The following is an 8,122-nucleotide window of genomic DNA, read 5'->3' as shown; positions in this document are numbered from 1 at the left end:
ATTGATAAGAGCTCAGAGGCAGAGGGTCACTTGCTCATCAGATGTGCTGACAAACTGACACAGTAACTTGGATAAGTTGCACATCTGCTGTTCGGTCAGGCAGGTTCTATGGCTCCTACAGTCACAGTGCTGATGTTTGCTGTAGTACCTGAGCTAGGTTTTCCTCTGGCCCATAATATTTTTAAAGATCAGCTTATGTCAACACAGAACCAACCCAGTGTGTTGACTCAGCTATTATTCATCTAATTTCCTACATGTTTTTATTTTCCCTATATATCCCCGCCTTTAAGGATGATGATGGTTTATTAATGATAAAGAACACTGATTTCTCATAAAGTATTCCATGGTAGAAAGCTAAGAAATCTAAGGTGCTATTACAACACATGTTCAGTTCTGTCCTCTATAGCCTTAACATCAGTTGTGGAACTCAACAATGAACAGGTACTGTTTCCACAGTTATATCTGAGGGGTAATGACATCTTTCTACCTCAATAAGAGGCTTAAGTAGAGGGAGCATCCTAAAATCTGCAGTGCTTTAAGCAAGTAAGCATTCAATATTACTGCTTCTGATTTAAATCCATCACTGCCTGAGAGAAGAACAACTACTTGTGGCCTCAAAACATAGTGAAGAATTTTGACCAATGGTCATTTCATGCCCAAACACGGCATTGAAAATAATGGCCTCCAAGGACAGAGCATTCTTTAGGGTTGGACTATAATGACGAAGTCTGGTTTTATGATGAGTTCCCAAGGCATTTGGTCATCACTGTAACAAAAAGAAAAGATAGGAGTTTCTTTAGAATGGAGGGACCAGATCTAAAGATTTTTTAAAAAGTGCTTCCCCCCATCTAAGAGGACAATCCCATCCCTTTCAGCTTGGCACATATTAACAAAGCTAGTGCCAGTGAAAAACTAGGACTCTGTAATAAATAGCCTAAACTCACTAGAGCCATTTTTGTGACAGCTATTATTGCAATGTTGCTCAAAACAGACAAAATAAGATACCAGCAAACAATGTTGTTGTGTCTGGTTAATTCCCTCCAAAGTCCTATTTCTCAACCTCCACTTTCTAAAAGGTACAGCAGAACCAACATAATAATATTATAATGGCCTGTTTTTAAGATGCAGAACAAGTCTTCCTTTTTAACAAGAAGTATGCCTACAATAAGGAGATCGCTGTATTTTTTAAAAAACAATCCTTTAACATCTTTAAAGATTCTGCTGCTAAGAAGATATGGAATACAGAAATTTGGTGGACATAAAGAACAGCACTGGGGCATGAACATTTGTTATTTTCAACCAGAAAGAGCAATGTGGATGAACAAAATTCTGAGCCATTCATTCATTTGCTGGAATTAAGGGGAGGCTCAGGAAACAAATGTCCCTCTGAAAGAGGAAAAGAGGCACATGTATTATGTCTGAATGATCTAATGTACAGGGTAGGAGAAATTAAGTTAATTGTTACTCATCACATAGAGATTTAAGTACAGGATTTTCTCTCTCTTCATCCCTTGCCTTTGTCCATCATTCAAAATATTAGGCTAGGAAGGTCACTTACTTTGCCAGCTTGATACTCCTTCCATCAGCTGGGTGGCCTTTGTATTCCCAGCCTCAGAATCTGATCTTCAGTGTAGGACAAGAGGAGAAAATGGGGTGCCCAAGGACCCCAAAGTACCCTCAGATATCTTCCCGGATGATCACCAGATTCACAGCCAACATTTCCTCCCAACAGCAAAGGCTGAGCATTGTCATAGAAAAGATTATGAGAGTAGAACATCCTCTAAAATTGGCCAGAATGGACAAAATGGCATGGGGGATGGGGGGAGAAATAGAGACTACAGTTATGCCCAAAAAGGGGAGAAGGGGGTACAACCTATTTTCTAAGGCCCAGAAGCTTCAAGTCTCTTCCTCTCTTCTCCCCATAAACTTCTAATAATCTGAAAGTTGAGATGTTACATAATAAACACATCCTTTTATAGGCTACTGTTCACAGAGATGGATTGCCAGACAATATGATCTCATCACATCTTTTCAATTACTAAGCAATACTGAGTACTGCTCAGTACAGATAGGAATTAAGATAGAGACCATGGGGCTGCTGATTTTGGTCAACTACAAGTAGTCCTCAACTTACGACCACAATCGGGACCAGAACTTCCATCGCTAAGCGATGCGGTCATTAAGTGAGTCACACCTGATTTTACCACCTTTTTTGCCACAGTCATTAAACAAATCACCATGGTTGTTAAGTGAATCACATGGTTGTTAAACAAAATCTGGCTTCCCCCATTGACTTTGCTTGTCAAAATCCCCCTGGGAAGGTCGTAAATGGTGATCATGCGGCCCCAGGATGCTGCAACCATCATAAATACATGCCCATTGCCAAGCACCCAAATTTAGATCATGTGACTGCAGGGACACGACAGTCGTAGGTGCAAGGACTGGTCATAAATCATTTTTCAGCACCATTTTAATTTCGAACTTTTGTTAAACAAATGCTTATAAGTCAAGGACTACCTGTATTACATCCAACATATAGTTTCTGCTTTTAAAAAGCAAATATATTTTCTCTTTTGATACTACAGTAGAGACCAACACTTCTGATCTTGGTGTCATCTGCACCCAACATGGTTCAGCATATGCCAGGGCTCAGAAGAACTGATGTTAGGTTTTTCTGTATATAATTTTTATTTTATGGTTTGGTGTGAAAATGTCTTAAAATAACTACAGTGTCCAGCACTAGTCTGGAACCCGCACCCGATGTAACAATGCCAACAAATTAATTCTCAGCCCCATTTCACTTCAGCCAATTTCTAGTAAGCACTATAGGTGTTACATTTGTAGTAAAAGAATGTCAACCACTGTCAACTCCAACCTTGGTCAGCCTCTCTTTTCAGCACTGGGCTGCTTGAAAGGCAGAAGACGCCATAATAGCCAGATGGGATTTTTACCTCCCTTCTAACCTAGAGATGTTCTTCATCTCTAGTCCATTATAATTTATTTTCCCCTTACAGTTATCTGTTACTGAAAGAATAAATGTCACGTTTAGCAGCTGTAGCAGTCTTTCCTACTGCTAGCTGTCCCCCATTCTGAGTTTATCAGAGAAGACTACCAAGAAAGTATTTGAGGGACCCAAAAGAACATTTATTTATTGTCCTCCAAGTATCTCCAAAACTGCTGGATTCAAGAGAAGCATATGGAACTGCTTTATAGCTTGGCAGAGGATTGGTCTGCCTATCTAGCCTACTGCCAATTAATCTCTAACCTGTCATCTGGGCTTCCTAAATAGTGGTGCCAGGGATTGAGCCTAAAAACGATTATGGTCATAATAATCTCCTCTGCATTTTTGCACATCTTGTTTTGTCCTCAGAACCATCTCAAAATTGCTTTGCAGTGGGTATAATCTATTACACACTGACATCTTTGCTGCAAAGTGAGTGGGCTTATTATGTTGCCTATTTTGGAAAAATGGGCAAAATCTAGATGTTGCTTGTCACTGAAAAGAATCTGAGAAAGAGATGGGGAAAAGGAGTCTAAACGTTCTGGTGTTCATTCCATGATGGAGAATGAAAAGCTCATTGCTACTGTATATTCAGTCAGTTACAGAATCTAGCTGACAGATGTGCCATTTCATGTTGGCAGCTCACCTAAGACCCCTAGAGGGAATGTGGGCAAAGGAAAAGAACAGTTTTATCTGCATTGAATCATGAGAAGAAGAGTTTGTCACACCACCCTACCTATGCTTCTTTGCTCTATATTCTTTCCACAACATAGGATAAATTACTTGTCTTTCTGTATTCTATAATCTGATTTCTCCCTTCATTCTGTCCAGACACAGACACTGTTATTCTCTGTGTGAGTTCCTAGAGAAGCAAAGTTGGTTCTGTACCTTTTTGTAGACCATCAAAGTTGGAGGGAAGGGTGGCCAGTGAACCCACAGTTTGTCTAAAAGTAGGCCCTCCATTACAGAGTCACTGGAGAAGAGAAATTAAATCTCACTCTTATAACTAGAAAAACTTGGCATCAAAAGTGCAATTTGCACAAAAGTCTGTGTCAAGAAGGACAACAGAGTCATGAAAAGTCATCCAATAGTGCACCAACCTACAATGCCTTGGTGAATTTCTGAAGCTGTTATGCTACATCAGACCAATGGTCCATCCAACCCAGTACTGTCCACTTTGACTGGCAGCAGCTCTCCAGGTCTCCAGGAAAGATTCTTTCCAGTCCTGCCACCTGAGACCATTTTAATCAGAGACACCAGGGATCGAACCTGGGATTTTCTGCATGCAAAGCATGTAACTCTCCCACTGAGTTAAGACCTCCTCACAATGATCTGCCTTCACTTCCACTTGATTAAATTCACAGTATTTATTCAGTGATGAGTAAAACTAAGAAGAGGAAATGAAGAGTTTGATTTTAAAAAAGAAAAGAAAAAAAGAAGCCCAGACTTCTCAGTGGGAGTCACTCCAGGAAAAAAAGAAAGAAAGAAAAACCAGACAATATCTGAAGTGCTTTCCTCTTGTATAACTGGGGCACCAAGCACAAAATCTGTAAGCACGTTACTGTTGTCAAGTAATCTCCTCTGCTTCACTGAAGCATTACTCTTCATGGGGAGATAATGTCAGAGGAATAGCAACATCTAAGGAAGACAAGATGAAGGGATACAATAAAATAACACACATGAGCTACAATGGCTTTTGCTTCTGGGAAGAAATCTACCAGACAAAGCAACATGTGTGAAAACCTAAGGTGATGGAGACCATCATCTCCTCCCTTGCTGTTTACAGCAGAGAGGCATAATTCATACCACCCGTGGAGCCTTTTCCTCAACACTCTCAAGAAGGGCCAACCACGAGTGCAATATATTATTGGGCATTTGCTAGCCATTTCAGTTCTTAGCTAGGTGAATATGCTACTGCACCCCCTCTGCAAAGGCAGCATTTATGCAAACATATAATCCAAAGTGGGGGTGGTGGGGACAAAACACAGAATGATAACTTGGTGAGGCATCAGCTGGATGTGCTTGGTTAGTGAGAAAACTTTCAGAATTTCAGAAGGCTCTTTAAAAGAACCCAGGGTGAACTGATGAGGTTTGCAACTGAAGTAGGAAGCTGTTCATGTCATACCACATTGACAACAGTGTTGACAAGAATGGTTGTTATTGACTCCACCAAAGTCAACATTGTTGTGTGTTGCCTCCAATGCATATATTCTTGCATTAGGTGGACCTGTGAATTTTCATCAGCTGGTATGAGCAGTTGCATTCTAGAAATCAGCTTAGACTGGTGTATTGGGTTGCAAACAAGGTTTGCCATATTCATGCAAACTAAAGATCAATTGTGGTTTGAAACTTAATGGTTAGTTAATCATATGGCATGATTAACCAGGGCCTGGATGTGTGCAGTAAAAATAAGGCTAGTAGCTAGGACTGCCAACTTTTCAAGTCGTCAGAGGATAATTTCTTTATCTTTAACTGCAATTTGAACAGTAGATCTCAGAAGGCCATATAAAATACTTATCTCCTATGCTGTGGGGAATTTTGATGGTTGTTCTGTATAGATCAGGTTTACTGTTAGAGAAACTGATTCAAATTTCCTGGGCATTGGCGCTAGGTCAGTTGGCAACCCTAGTGGTGACCCAGTTCAAATTAAGTCCTTAGATCTGCACACCTCATATGGCCCATCAAACAACCTTTTCCAGAGCCACTCCTGAAGGTAACAGATCAAAAGCAAAACTTTTGCCTAGCTATGATTGCTTGATATATTCCCCTTCTGAGCTGTTCTTCTCCTCATGATATTTCTTGCGTGCTTTAGTCTCATTTAGGCTGAAAGAGGAAGACTGGTGATGCAAGCACTTCATGTATTCGTGCTGGCGTCTTCATCGAATCCCAAGCTGCCACTTAGATGCTTTGTGCCTGAAATTCTCTTGTGCAGTCTACATTGGGTAGAGTATTCTTCCTTGCTTGCTGTCCTTAAACCTAGCATGTAGTGTTGCTCTATGTTGTTGGAGACTTGCTGCACTTTAGTTCAGAAGCGACCATACTTCTGCAGTGTTTGCAAAAGCGATTGCTGTGCGGTTTTAACAACCCAAGCCACAAAGATCAGTGAATCGCTCAGAGGCTTGTAAAGCACTTTGGGATCCATCAAGATGGAAGGAGCTTTCTTAGATGTATCAGCATAACTTTTTAAACCGACAATACTGGTCATAGCTCTAGCAAGCATGGCAAAGCATGAGCCATGCAGAATGTGGCAGAGGCTTTGGTCTTACTGGTAGTCTCAGCTAGTCTGCAATTATAACTAGCACATGGCTATTATGTGAGTGGGACACTTCAACAAAAATGGGCTGGGACTGTCCATTTGTCCCAGATTTCCAGAATTATAATGCAAATGGGTGCACCCAGATTCTGTGATATCCTGCACAGAAGATGCACAAGCATGTGCAAATAAGCAAATAAGCCCAGATTTTGCAGAGTTGCATATGCATTGCCAACTTTATTACCATCATGTGTCTTATTGGGGGCCACAGAAACAACTACATAGGGCTATATTAGCCAACCAGCCTAAGTTTACTAAAGGACAGAGTCCTAGACGGCTCCTCATACAAAGGAATCTAGTCTACTGCTGCAGTCTCTAAGTGTTAGAGCTGTCATCTTAAATGGCCTAGTATATAAAAATTTGGCAGGAGATGCTTGGCCTGGCCTGAAAATGAGTGGAACCCAGAATTAACTGCTAACTATCTGTAGGTCAATCTGTAGCAGTGACAGCAAATAAGGTGGCAACTCTATTTTGGTTAGATAAAGTTGGTGGGCTTCAGTCCCAATACTGACCCTGTGTACTTACATCCATTCCTGAATCACAAGACTAGGGGTTCCCTACTTTTCACCTCTCTGTAGAACTCCAGATGTTCAGGTATAGTAGCTTACCAGCTAAAGGACATACCAAACTGCTAATATGGTATGTCTGATTCAGTGGTAGATGTAAAGTACATAGGTAATTTTTGCTTGTGCAATCCAGCTACCCTGTGTGTGGGGCATCTTTCTCTCTGTGTGTGGTTCCTTGAAATTTACCAATAGGGGAATGTCATTTCCATCCCCCGGGGCTGCTTTATAACCACACAATAGGGAATCAATGTCAGACAGAAAAATAGGATAGATGTGAGATCCCAGAATATTATTTAGCTCAGAACCCCAATATTCCTTATCCCAACACTGGGTCCATATGACAAATGTGAGCGCACATGCAAATTTTTGCACAACTGGGACCTTAGACATCTAACCAGCCATCTAACCTGTTTCTCAGAGATTCCCATAGACAGAAAGCTGGGTTAAACAAGATGTTCTGGGCTTCAAATCTTATTGGTGCTATGCAAAAAAAAAACTGTGAGATCACTATAGCTAGCAAGCAAGCAAACAAGAACAAATTCCAACCGTTTGCAAGTGCTTTTTTACACCCTTTATAAGCTGGAAATCCCAACCCAAAACCTGAATCCCTCACTCCAGACTACACAGTGGCCACTGTTAAAATACCAAGGGCTACAGCTGTCAAATCCACAGCATCACCCACCCCTGCCACATGAAAGAATAATCCAACCCAAACCCTCTATATCTCTGCTTATGAACTCAATTGTTGTGCAGAAATGGTACATTTTTTTTCCAAAATAAATCTGCTCGTGCAAAACTATTAACCACTGGTTCAATTAAGTGTGAGTCTGTTTGCTGAACTCCACCTTCTGCTGAGTGAATGAATAGAAGTACTGATAGAAGTCCCTTTGGGCATAAGAATATGAGAAGGTTTCAATCTCCACAGTTAATAACACCAGATCAAGGAGAAGGGAGGACAGAACATTTGTCAGCAATGCTGCAACCAGGAGCACTCTTTAAGCTGGGAGACAAATTCACCTTCTCCACAAATTACTCCTTTCATCCCAGTATGGGCCAAATGTTCATTCCACCTGAACTGGGAATAGTTTCGGCATCTCTGGCTGCATATCAATGACTAATGAAGCTCAGATTCTAGGATAGTCCATTTTTCAACTTGCCTCAGTAGCTGTGCCTTTCACAGTAACCTGAGACACAGCTAATGGTGGGGAGAAGGCTTATTGGTCGATGTGAGAAGCTTCTGTG

Source organism: Python bivittatus, unplaced genomic scaffold (genome assembly GCF_059951505.1).
Source record: "Python bivittatus isolate LINGU-HERP-01145 unplaced genomic scaffold, Pbiv_v1 ctg000700_np1212, whole genome shotgun sequence".
In the NCBI taxonomy this organism is placed as follows: domain Eukaryota; kingdom Metazoa; phylum Chordata; class Lepidosauria; order Squamata; family Pythonidae; genus Python; species Python bivittatus.
Note: the sequence above shows the minus strand (reverse complement) of the source record.